Source organism: Vipera berus (genome assembly GCF_964194415.1).
Source record: "Vipera berus genome assembly, chromosome: 4".
Classification (NCBI taxonomy): domain Eukaryota; kingdom Metazoa; phylum Chordata; class Lepidosauria; order Squamata; family Viperidae; genus Vipera; species Vipera berus.
Window position 1 is genome coordinate 36,642,547 of NC_138206.1, and position 13,059 is coordinate 36,655,605.

The following is a 13,059-nucleotide window of genomic DNA, read 5'->3' on the forward strand; positions in this document are numbered from 1 at the left end:
AAAACAATCTCTTTCCACCTGACCAGAAGGAAACTGCCCCAATAGCAGAGGAACAAAAGATCAACTCCTAATAGACAAAATGATCTTGGAAAACTGCAAGAGAAGGAAGACCAACCTGAATGTGGCATGGATTGACTACAAAAAGGCATTCGATTCTCTGCCACATGACTGGATAATCAAGTGCCTAGAAATAACAGGAGTCAGTAGAAACATCAGAAAGTTTGTGCAAAGATTGATGGAACAATGGAAGACACAGTTGCAGGTCAATGGTGGGAGACTGGGAGAGGATACTATCAAGAGAGGAATATTTCAAGGAGAGCATACAGCATCACAGTCTGATTTGGAAGCATCACTGCTTCAGACAGGAAGGCGGTGCAGAGAGTGGTGAAGATGGCTGAAAAGATCATTGGCAGTTTCCTCCCTTCCATCCAGGACATAGCACAGAAGTGTTGTTTGAACAGGGTCTGTAAGATTATCTGGGACACTACTCATCCTCTTCACAACCTGTTTTCCTTGTTACCTTCTGGGAGGAGGCTTTGTGGTATCTATAGCAGAACATCCAGATTCAGCCATAGTTTCATTCCATACAGCATTAACCTTGTGAACTCTCAGGTTTCCTCCTACATGGCCAGTATATTCAAGATGGATAGTATTTAATTGTTACGTATATGTAGGGATGTGGGTCTATACATATGTTGTATATAGTATGTTTTAGGTGTGTGTCATGTATGTGTTTCACTTTGAGAGCAGGCAACTAAATTTCATTTTTTCAGTGCTTTTTTTGTAAAAGAAAAAGGTGCCGGAACTCACACATGTCATACAACCCGCCTTGCGTACGCTACAAGGTTCCATCCAAAAAAGATGCCGGAACTCCGTTCTGAGCGTTCTATGAGAAAAAAAGCCCTGCATTTTTTGATGTGTGCTGATGTGTCCACAGTAAAAAATAACAATAAAGATTATCTTATATTATCTTAGATTCACGATCACCACTATTTGTTATTGCACTGTTTCCTCTGTCAACAATACCGAATAACTCAGGACATGGTTACCAAACATCAAAAACATCTGCCAGACTATCCCACCTCCTTTACATGGATGATCTGAAGCTGTATGGAAAAGCATTATCTGAAATATAATTACTGCTCAACACTGTCCATATATACTGTATATAGCCAAGTTATTGCAATGGAGTTTGGCTTGGACAAATGTGCCACACAAGGAAAAATTGTGAAAACTTAAGGAATCAAGATGCCCCACAAAAATAACATTAAGAGTCTGGATGAGGAAGATTACTATAAATACTTGGGTATTGTTCAAACTGACAACATCAAGCACACTGAAGTCAAGAAAAAGATTAGAGGTGAATACATCAAGAGAGTGAAGAAGATCTTAAAGTCTAAACTCAATGGAGGAAATACCATGAAGGCAATCAACACTTGGGCAATTCCAGTCATCAGATAAACACCTGGAATAGTGGACTGGACTCAAGCAGAACTAAAAACAATGGATAGGAAGACCAGAAAAATAATGACAATGAATCATACCCTTCATCCACGCAGTGACATTGACAGACTCTACCAAGGGAAATAGGTGGGCGTGGAATGTTGCAAATACATCAGATGGTTGAAGAAGAAAAAATGGCTTTGGAAGAATATCTGAAGGACAATGATGAAGATGCACTGAAGTTAGTACGTATATCAGGAAGGCTTACTGATTACTGGAGAGACCAAACTGGCCTACAAGAAAGACCAAATGAAGAAAGGATGGAGGCATGGGAAGACAAACCACTACATGGCCAGTACATTAAACAAATAGCTGGGAAAGCAAATAATAACAATGGCAATGGCTAAGAACAGGAAAGTTGAAGAAAGAGACCGAGGGACTAATTCTGGCTGCACAAGACCAAGCCTTAAGGACAAGTGCATACAAAGTCAAAACTGAGAAGACAGCAACAGACAGTAAGTGCTGCCTATGCAGAGAAGCTGAAGAAACAGTGGACCACCTGGTAAGCTGCTGCAAGAAGATTGCATAGACTGACTACAAGCAGCGGCATGACAAAGTAGCAACAATGGTGCATTGGAAGATCTGCAAGAAATATCATTTACCTGCAAGCAAGAAAACTGGTGGGACCATAAAATAGAGAAAGTCATAGAAAATGAAAATGTTAAATTGCTCTTGGACAAACACCTGCTACATAACACCCTGGACTTAACAATTGTCGACAAAAAAGTCTGGATAGTGGACGTGGCAGTGCCTGGAGACAGCAGAATAGAAGAGAAAGAACTTGAGAAGATAACCAAATACAAAGACCTACAAATAGAAACAGAATAGCTGTGGCAAAGGCAAGCCAGGGTAGTATCAATAGTAATAGGCAATGACTTTGCGATGAATAATGATAATGATAATGATAATAATTGAATCTTGCCTATTTTTTAAAAAATGGCTCAGTGACATAGTAGCATACCTTCCTATGTAGGAAAGTAGTAAGAAATGCTATGTAAGAGACAACATACTGACCAACTAGCCTGTGGAAGGAATTTTGATAACTGTACTTTTTAGAAGTACGTAATCGAAGGCAATGGGAAAATAGGTTTGGAAACCATAGGCGGTTTTTCAAGACTTAATCTTGCTTCTGAAACCACTGCAGCAGCAAATCAGTGCTAGATTTTCAAAAGGCTGTACTCTTGTGAGCACTTTTTTACATCAAAATTTAATATCTCCTGGTCAATGGCCTATAACAATATACAGTGCAATTTCCTCAGTTATGAAGATGTCATAAAGTCTGATTTTCCTGTCAGAAATCATGATGCTAGAGGTTTCAGAAGGGGCTTCAAACAACACATGTATCATTTCTGTGTGTGCCCAACCTATCAGTGTTTAAATTACTGAAAGCCAAAGGGTTATATCTTCCTTATTTGTGTGATAATTTTAGATGTTCCTCAAATGACGAAACTGGCTTATAGGTCTTATGAAAGTCATCCGACATTATCTCCCAAATCAAAGCAACAATTATTAGGGGGTAGGTTACTGCCCTGAGCTTGGTTTATGAATAACATAATTACTTGAATTTTGCTTTGTTCAAATTTAATAATTTCTCTTTTTAAAAACACTTGTACTCAAGGGAAATCTAAAATATCTATTTTTTAGTTTTTAATGTATTTTTATTAAATTTATACGCTATTCCTTTCACCAATAAGGTGACATTTTTGTGGATAGATTGACATATACAATCAAGTAACTCTTCTATTGTACAGGCTATATGCTTGCATCTAGTAAAACAAGTCAATTTGATATAGTATAACTACAGGAAACAGAAGAAAGTACATAAATAAAGATAAATAAAGTACACCATTAATAAGAAATCCTCCAAAAATACAGAACACACATATATTATATATTCCGTATATATTTTCTCTTCTGAGACTATTCTACCAGATCAAGGAATTTTTGTGATGTTTTCCCCACAAATAATTTTGAAATATAATTAGGAATAATTTTGATTGCATGCAGGCAAGGGGGGAAACAATTTTCTGTAGGAAGACAAGGTATTTTTTAAAAAATATTTCCAAAAGCAGCAGGCAGGATAAGAATGTTATGAGCATATCGTAAGTTTGGATTCTTATTTGTTTTGCATTTTGGAATATTTTTCCAATAAAATACTACAATTAAGCCTAGCATATTTGTTAAATCTTTACAAATTCATACTGCTGTAACATGGTGGTTTGCCTCAAATGTTATTGGATTTTAAACCTATACCAATACTATTACTTGAGGGTTGTGGTGGCCTAGTGGTGAAGGCACTCATCTCCCATTGGGAATGTTGAGCGTTCAAATCCTAGGTAGTAGGATGGCGCAAAGAAAAAAATGTCTGCTGTGAACTCAGAATTGCATCATGAAGGGCATCTGGCTGGTAAATGCTCAGCTCCAGTTGTCCTGACTCCATATTAAGGGATGACAGGGTCATGAAAAGAGAGTTTTGGTAATACTAATACTAATACTATACACACACACACACACATACACACCTATTCCATATTGTAATTATATGTTACTTTTTGTCATAAAAAGTTTATTGCTTAAAAGTATAATTAAAGTAAGAGATTGTAGTATTGTGTAGAATGGAGAGTAGCTTTACATGTGGGAAATGTAAAGATCAGTTTTTGGCATTGCTAAGTAAAACAATTGAGATATAAGGTTAGTAAGAGTACTGGGAATTACCTTTGTAGAATCCTAATACATTTTATGCAGCTAGAGTTCTCTGGGTTCTTTGGGGAAGGAGAACGAGCATTCAATTAATCTTCAGTGTGTATGTGACCTAATTGAAGGAAGACTACCTTCAATGACCTCGTATCTCTTGTTCTATTCTCTGAGTAACAAACGAATGGTAGTAGTGCTTTGATTCCACAAAGAGGCACAAGAACAAAAGAAGGCCTATTCATCAGTGAAGATTATATAACTGTGAATTTTCATGCATGAATGGCTTAGCAGAAAAGAGACACAGGTTTTTCATTAGCATTTGCTTTGTTTCTCACATTCCTGAAATAAAGCCCAACAGATGTGACTGTATTTGTAGAAAAGGCAGCACACACATTAGAGGGAAAAGTCAAGGCTATTTAATTGAAACATACGGGATAACAGCAGTGACATTTGACAGGTATCTGGCACAGTTTAATGGTTTTCGTTTGGCTTCCAGGATGCTTATCAGAGTAATTTTCCAGTGTGAACAGCATAGTAGGCCAACACAGTAGGACTAATTGATCCAGTCTCCTTGATTTGAAACTTGATATTCTCAAATATTTTAAATTCTTCCACAGGATACTTGATATCAGAAGATCATGAAAATAATATCATTCCACTGTGCCAATGATAAGTATGGTGATTCAGACAATAGAAATACTTAATACCTTAAAGAATAGCATAGACTACTAAGATTTCCAATAAAATGAGGACATACAAAATTATATGGAGAATGTAAATTATTTGCAAACATCAACTAACTATCCTATTCAAATGTTAAAGTAAAATAGTTAACCTTTTATCTCTCGTAACCAACTATCTTATGCAAGCCAAGGTAAAGGCCCTTGAAAAGACTAGAACGAGCAAGCCAGGGTCTAAAACACGGGTGTCAAACTCGCTGCGTCCCATGACATTTTGTGATGTGTTGTGACTTTTTTTGCATTGCCGGGGTGGGCGGGGCCTCCACATGATGCAACTGGTCCCTGGGCCGGCAGTTTGACACCCCTGCTCTAAAACCATTTGAGCAGACTGATGCTACAAAGAAAACTTGGTGGTAAACAGAAAAAGAAAAGAAAAACAAACAAACCATAAAAGCAAGCTTTTCTTTTAATCAGGTGTGTTTTAAATTTAAATTTAAAATGTATGATAGGATTGCATGTTATTGAGGAATTCCTTCAGGGGAATGATGTAATTTTCTTCTTCTTCAGAACTAATTAAACTGAACTAATTCTGCAAGAAGGGACGCGGTGGCTCAGTGGGTTAGGACGCTGAGCTTGTCGATCAGAAGGTCGGCAGTTTGGCGGGTCGAATCCCGAGTGCTGCGTAACAGAGTGAGCACCTGTTACTCGTCCCAGCTTCTGCCAACCTAGCAGTTCGAAAGCACGTAAAAAATGCAAGTAGAAAAATAGGGACCACTACGGTGGGAAGGTAACAGCGTTCCGTGCGCCTTTGGCGTCTAGTCATGCCGGCCACATGACCACGGAGACGTCCTCGGACAAGCGCTGGCTCTTCGGCTTTGAAACGGAGATGAGCACCGGCCCCTAGAGTCGGAAACGACTAGCACGCATGTGCGGGGGAACCTTTACCTTTACCTAATTCTGCAAGACCTACAAGAAGGTGCCTAATTTCAGATTGCTTCTTTATCCAACTTGGATGCATCTTTGTGTTGGCAATCCAGGCTCTTCTTTTAGTGTTTTGGCTAAAAATTGAATCTGGAAGTTTTTGCATGCAAAACATCTGCTTTGATATCACATAGTGATTCTGTTGAACCCAACTCATTTTCTATTCAGAAAAAACAAACAAACACTAGGAAAATAAAATTTTAGGCTAAATAAATATTTGGTCTCATCCAATCTTTTCTTAGAATATTTTTCATCTTGTGGTCTGATCTAATGATTTAAATGAGCTTGGGATCCAGTAAACAAAAAGTGAAATTAATACTATACTTTTCCCTCCTTAGAGAAACGTCTGCTTTTATGGGAATGCTAACATAGATACGTTTGCATGTTTATATATTGTGAGAAAAATCAATCATATTAAGAACCAAAACAAATGAAGATAGTTGAAATAAAGTATTTGTTTTACATATATCAATAAAGTGATGGTTGGGTTCCTCAACAGCCCCAAATAAAGCCAGGTTATATACTTTTTGTTCGCTACATAGAAAAGATTAAGAAAACGTAAATCATACTATGACCTTTATTGCTGGAATGCCTCTGATAATACCATCTGGGGTGACCTTACCAGGGCACCTCTGCATTCTATTAAACAGGATACTACTTTGTTTGTAGATACCATCATTATCGACAATGCCATTTATTGTGCTCATGTACTCCCTTCTTTCACATCATTAGGAAAGACAACAATCTGCTTTTCATTATCGGTGTCCTTGCCAAGGTCACACTTCTAGCTGCTTGCCTTTGCTTACAAACACACATGTTTATCCATTCCTTCCTTCATGTCCCCATTACTAAATTTCCACACTGTGTAAATGCCCCACTCCAAAAAACAGGTGGGACAAAAAGGTGGTGATTCAGTTGAGATAAAAATAATTAAGTGCAGCAAATATAATTATATTTGTTTAGAAACAGTTTTTCTAACCAAAACGTTCTCAGTAGCTTAGAGTCTCACATTTGATTTGATTCAGTTCTACTGCTTTAGGAAGGTTACTCTGTCTTCATCTTATAATATTAATATAATCAACCTCAACTTCAGTTACTGGTACATTAAGATTGATCACAAACTATTTTTAACCCACCTCTAGCAATATCATATAAAATTGATTTTGTTACATGAAAAAAGAATATTCCATAATATAAAGGTGAAGATATATTTAATCCTGCAGTAAGATCCAACTCAGAAAGCCTGCCATCACTACACCTCAAACATAACTCTACTCTCTATCCAGTTCGCACCAGTTCGGCAGAACCAGTAGCTAATTTTTTTGTTGCCCAGGCCCAGAATGGTCTTCCAGAAGTGGCATCCACACAGAGAACCAGTTGTTCACATATTTGTATCCCACCACTGTCTCCATCCCATATTTCCACAGTTACATCACTTTTCCAGTTTTTGATATGAAAATTGATCTTCAAACTGGGATTTGGGCATAAGGATTTATCTGTATTTTATTTCTATATATAGAAATATCTAGGGTTTAGCACTGTGTCCTAGCCACTCTGATTGCTTTTATTAAAACAGGCATTTCATTTAAAATAAAAAAAGATGGATTTGCCTTGGTTTTGTTTAAGTGCAGTGTTTCCTAATATGACAACTGTGAGATGTTTGGACTTAAACTCCCAGAGTTCTTAGTAATGGTTACCTTGGATAGGGAATCCTGGATGTGGAAGTTCACACATCACAAGTTTATCCAGGTTGGAAAAATGGTCTAGTGTACTATGGCATGAAATCTTTATTTTTATTTTTTTAGAGAAGTTATGTTTACAGAATCATTATGCAGGTTGCTCAGTGGGATATGGTATCCAGACCATAATACTCTGAGACTTCTGCAGTTTTCTCTTGGCTTTAAACTTTGAAGCTCTACATGTTTATATCCTAGTTGTCCAAGGGATTGTCTGCTTTATCAAAAGTTTGTTGAATTCCTGCAAAATGAAAAGATTATTTTAGCACATTCCCATTAGAAAAGGGTTCTGTTATAACTTCTGGGCATTGGAGTACTCATCATGTGATTATTCCTGTTAAATCCGATGATTGCCCTAATTGTTCAAATAAACATTAACAGGAGAAAAATGTTTTGGCATACTGTATATAAATCAGTAAATATTTTAGCTTTCATAGATGCTAATACACATACCATCACACACGTGAAAATTTCTTTCTGGCTTTCTTTGCCAATGGAAGAAAGAAACTTAATGTGACGAGATTTTAATGAGCCTGCTATGTGGAATGTAATCCCGTGTGACTGAACCTTGTTTCTCAGTTTATAGAAAAAGTAAACTTTGTATACATGGCTGTAATATTATTTTAAGTAATATTTTTTTTAAAAAAACATTGTAATAATTTTGAATTTTCATGGTTAATTTTTTACATTTGGCAATTAAATAATGATTCACTCATAATGAATATTGCTGCTTCACGTTTTGATCTGACATACAGTACCATAGAGTCTTCTTAGTAGAAATAAGCAGAACAAGACAAGCCATTTGATTTCCTTAGATCATTAGTTATTTAAGGGCAGAATCATTAAGATTTAAAAAGACACCTGCAAGGTGTTCCAAGGCCAGGTTTTAGAGGTAAGTGGACAAATTTTTGTCCAGTTTTAAATCATGTGTGCAACAGGTAAATTCTGATCTCTAATACAAGCTTTCTCTCCATTGCCTGTAGTGAATTGCTCATGAGATAGAGAATATCCTCCTTCTTTTTTTGGCTTTGGCTTGATCCATTGATGGCTTTAGCCCTGCACTCTATTTGCCTCCCAAAGAATATCCTAAGGCAGTTGTCCCCACCTTTATGGCTTGACAACCCGGGGGGGGGGGAGGGAGAACTGGCCCTCTGCTCGTCCAAGTTGAGTGTGCATGGACACCTGTGCCAGCCAGTCACTTATGTGGCCCAGTAGTGGACCATGCCCAGGGGGGTTGGGAAGCCCTGTCCTAAGGGAATGTACAGGAAAACAATTTCCCTATATATGGAATAGAGCAAAAGGTATATAAAGTAAGTCAATAAATAAAACAAATAGACTCAATTTGATTCACAAATAGTCTATTCTTTATTGTATGAGGAAAAGAAGTTAAGGGATTCAGATTCTGTCATATGCAATAATTCAAAGTTACATTACATTCATATGATCTTTCAAAGCAAATACCAAGGTAACTACTTAACTTTTAGCAGTATTATCTTAGATTAAACTACTTATAGCAAATAGCTTGATTCACTTTCCCACATTTGTATCCCTCTTAAAACCCTGTCATGCCTGGTCCCTTATTCCAGGTAAATTAAAAAGTCTTTTCTTCTCTTCCATTTTTAAGTGACTTCAAGTATATTTATTGCTTGGCGATGACCATTAATTTTGCACTGTGGAGCCGGGTGTTCCATTACTTTTGTTCCATTTAGTTTTGCTGTAGTCTGCAGCGCCGAGATTAATAAACATATATTCTGTTCGGTCTTCAGTCTGATTCTTCCTTCTAAAGCAATGACCTTGATGTATTAGTCAAAGCTCCAGTTTAAATACCCTTCTCAAAATGGAGATCAGAGCATTTGTATTGCATTTGTGGTATATAATTTCTCCTTTGAGAAATGTAGACCATGCATGTGGAAGGTGAGTACAACATTGACTACTGTCCAATATAGAGAATCAATTGGAAACAGGAGACCCAAGGCAGATATTAATCATGGCACAAATTTCTGCTTAACTCCACAAGGATAAGGCAATACAAATGTCAAGAATGCCATTTACTTGGCTTTTTTTGCAGTAATAGATATTGAAGACTTAAGGTTTCCTCAGGTATTCTGAATAACAACACATGAAGAAGGTAGAGACTGGTATATCTACTCTAGGTTTACTTTCTCTATCCCATCTCTTGATCTAAGCAGGACAAATTTACAGTGGCAGTTGCTTTTGTATTAGTTGGCAATAGATATACTATGCAGAGTTGGAAACTTGGTTGAATAGAATGCTGTAAAATCTAAGGTACTGTATAGGTTTTTAAATTATGTGAAGTAATAGTTCCCCTTTATTTTGCATTGGGTAGACCTCAGCTTCAGCTTGATAGCACTTTTCATATATTTGAAAGGTAGTAACTTTAGAAGAATTTCAACACTTGTTCCTGTTCTAGAGCATGGTGCACACAAATGTGGAATTAGGTTGCAAGAAGACATTTTCTAGTTGCTAGGGAAAGAAAATTCTAAAGGAAAAGAAGTTGTTGTTCTTCCTTTTACTGGATATACTGAAACCGCATCTAGACTGCAATCTCTCTAGGATGCTTTAATTTGGAATCTTGCAGTGGACAGTAACTTGGGCTTAATGTCTAAACCAAAGAATAGTGAATAGCTTTGTTTTCCAAAAGAAATAAAACAAGAGGGGATGCTCAGAAGTTGACAACAGGTATTTGAGTATACTCTACATTCTCCAATATTCCCCCCCCCAGCCTAGTTTTCTTCTTGCAAATGTTTCATTACCAAACTAGATAATGTCAGCAGAAGTTGCTGACCTTTTTTATGTGTAGTTTTCCTAAATGATTGTTGTAATTTGTGTTCCTTTCTCTGCTAGGCCTACCTGGCTTAGTTGGCTGCATTGCTCCATCTTAGATCATTCTTCTCCATTATATTGGCCCTTATCATTTATGTATTGATTGTTGGGTGTGTGATAAGGGAAGATGTTCTCTGTTATGTTTGTGCTTCCTTCTTAGTCCTATCTTTACTTCTGTAGACTAGATTTATCTCTACATCTGCTAATGGATAATGTATCAGAATGTTAGGCTTCTAGAAATGCTGTAGTGGTTTGGGGTTTCATTTGATTTAACGTCAATTGAATCTGTGGTAAAATTTATCTTGCCTTCTGATAGCCAACTGGTGTTAATAATCTTATGCCTGTTTATCCTCCACAGTAGCTTTCCCAATCCTTGCTTTATATATTGTAAATAATTTCTGCTCTTTCTTCTTTAGTTGTGAGATCTTTTGGTTTGCTTTGGAAGTTTTTGTTACTTTGTTGGATTTTGTAATGGCTAATGGTTGAAATAATCTGTTGGTGGTTTCTGAGATATTATCCTTTCATGAATTCTATTGATTATGTTATAATTGGTAGCATGGAAAGGCATTTTTATATGAAATTATCTGCATATTCATTGAAGAATGCTGTAAAGATAATTGGTTTCTTTTGTTTCTTTTGTTTATGCTTTTGTAGAGAGGTAGGAATACAATCTAGATGGAAATAGAAAAGAACTGTTATTTAGGCAAAAGGACTAAAATATTTTTCTAAGTCCATAGAAAAGACATAATATTTGTAGGCAGCTAATTTAAGTCCCATTTAAATTGCTGAAAGGAATTATAGTATGAAGAAAATTACAGGTGATAATTCTTAACCGGGCACATGATTTCCATCATTCTGGATGATATTCAATAGTCCCATTGAAACTGAAGGGACTGAAATTACTTTTGACTAAGCTGATTCCTGATTCTAATAGATCTTTAGAACAATGATGGCACACCTTTTAGGGTTAGCATATCAAAAATTCAGAAAATGACTAACTTGATTTTGCTGTGTGTCAACCAATAACAAAGACTTGCTTTCAATAGTAAAAGGGCAGCAAATAAATTTAATAAACACATACTTACATAATTGTAAATATTTTTAAATTTATTTTTATCTCTCACAAGAAAATGCCTATCCAGGTGGCACAAGGCCTGTAAACTTCAGAGAATACTCTTGTGTGGCCTTGCAGCCTCTGAAAAAGGCAAGAAACCACACACCATTCTCACAAGCTTTTTGAGGGTTCCAGAGGCTGTGTGAGAGCAGAGCCCTCTTGTACAATTTCCAGAAGGTCCAGAAGCCATGTGAGGGCACATCATATTCCTGAGCAGCTTCTGGAGCTCCTGAAAATCACAGAATAATGTCCTGTGCTTTTTGGAGGCTATAGAGGTTGAATGTAGTATGTTCTTGTATGTCTTCTGGACTCTCTGGAAGTCTCATGAGAGGGCCCTACTCTTGTGTGGCCTCTGGAGCCTCTGAAAATTGTCTGACAACTTCTTGTGCAGCCTCTGAAGCAGGGGTGTCAAACTCAATTTCATTGAGGGCCGCATCAGCATTGCAGTTGCCCTCAGGGGGCCGGGTGGGTATGGCCAGGGTGGGCGTGGCCTACTGGGTGGGCATGGCTAGAGTGCGTATGGCCTACTGGGTGGGCGTGGCCAGCTCTACATCGTTCGTATCAAGGGTGCCTATGGGGGCCTGGGCAGGAGTGGGATAGATCTGAGGGTCTCTGGCAGAAGGAGGGTCTCTGGGCCAGGGCCAAGGCAGTGGGGGCCGTTCCCTCACTGTTTCCAGGATGGCTTCGCGGGCCACATGAAACCACTTCGCAGGCCGGATCCAGCCCACGGGCCTTGTGTTTGACATGTCTGCTCTGAAGTCTCAGAAGATAATGCAAGTATATTTTTTCAGCATGTAGGGAGCATGCAAAAGCAGGGTCCTCTTGCACAACTTTCAAAGAGTATGAGTCCACATGAGAGTACACCACATTTTAATGTGGCCTCTAGGCATGTCACCAAAAATGACATAGCATGTCATAGATTTGCTATCATTGGGTTAGAGCATGATTAACTTAATCAAGTTTAGGATCCTCATTTGTTTACCTCTTAATTGCTGAAATATTCTTCTTATAAGGTAGATAGAAACTTATAATAGGCCAAAATATACTTCCAGAATAAATAAAAATAGTTGTAACAATAACTTATTAATGTGACTATAAAAAATAAACAAAGTCTCACAATATACATTTTCATTCTTTCTAAGGAAGTGTGATATGCAGTCAATCTTGAACCCAGGGTTATAAAAGGAAGTTTAATTCACTGAAGACACAAAGATAGTTCACCTTTATCAGCGAAGAATGTTGCTCATGAGGGCTATCAGAGAACAATATAGGTGAACAAATACATTTTATCTATTGTTTTTTTGTTTTAGCACATACCCACAATCCTATTTCTGAACTCTGGAAATATTCTGCACCAACATTAAAAATGTTGTAAAGAGAGTAATCTCTAACTTAATTTGAAACAGATGGCAATGAACCTATGGCACTTCTAGGACAGATATCTCTACCAGTCCAGAATGATTTGATTCTCCAGGGATGGTGCCCACTGTAGGATAGATAAATGTGA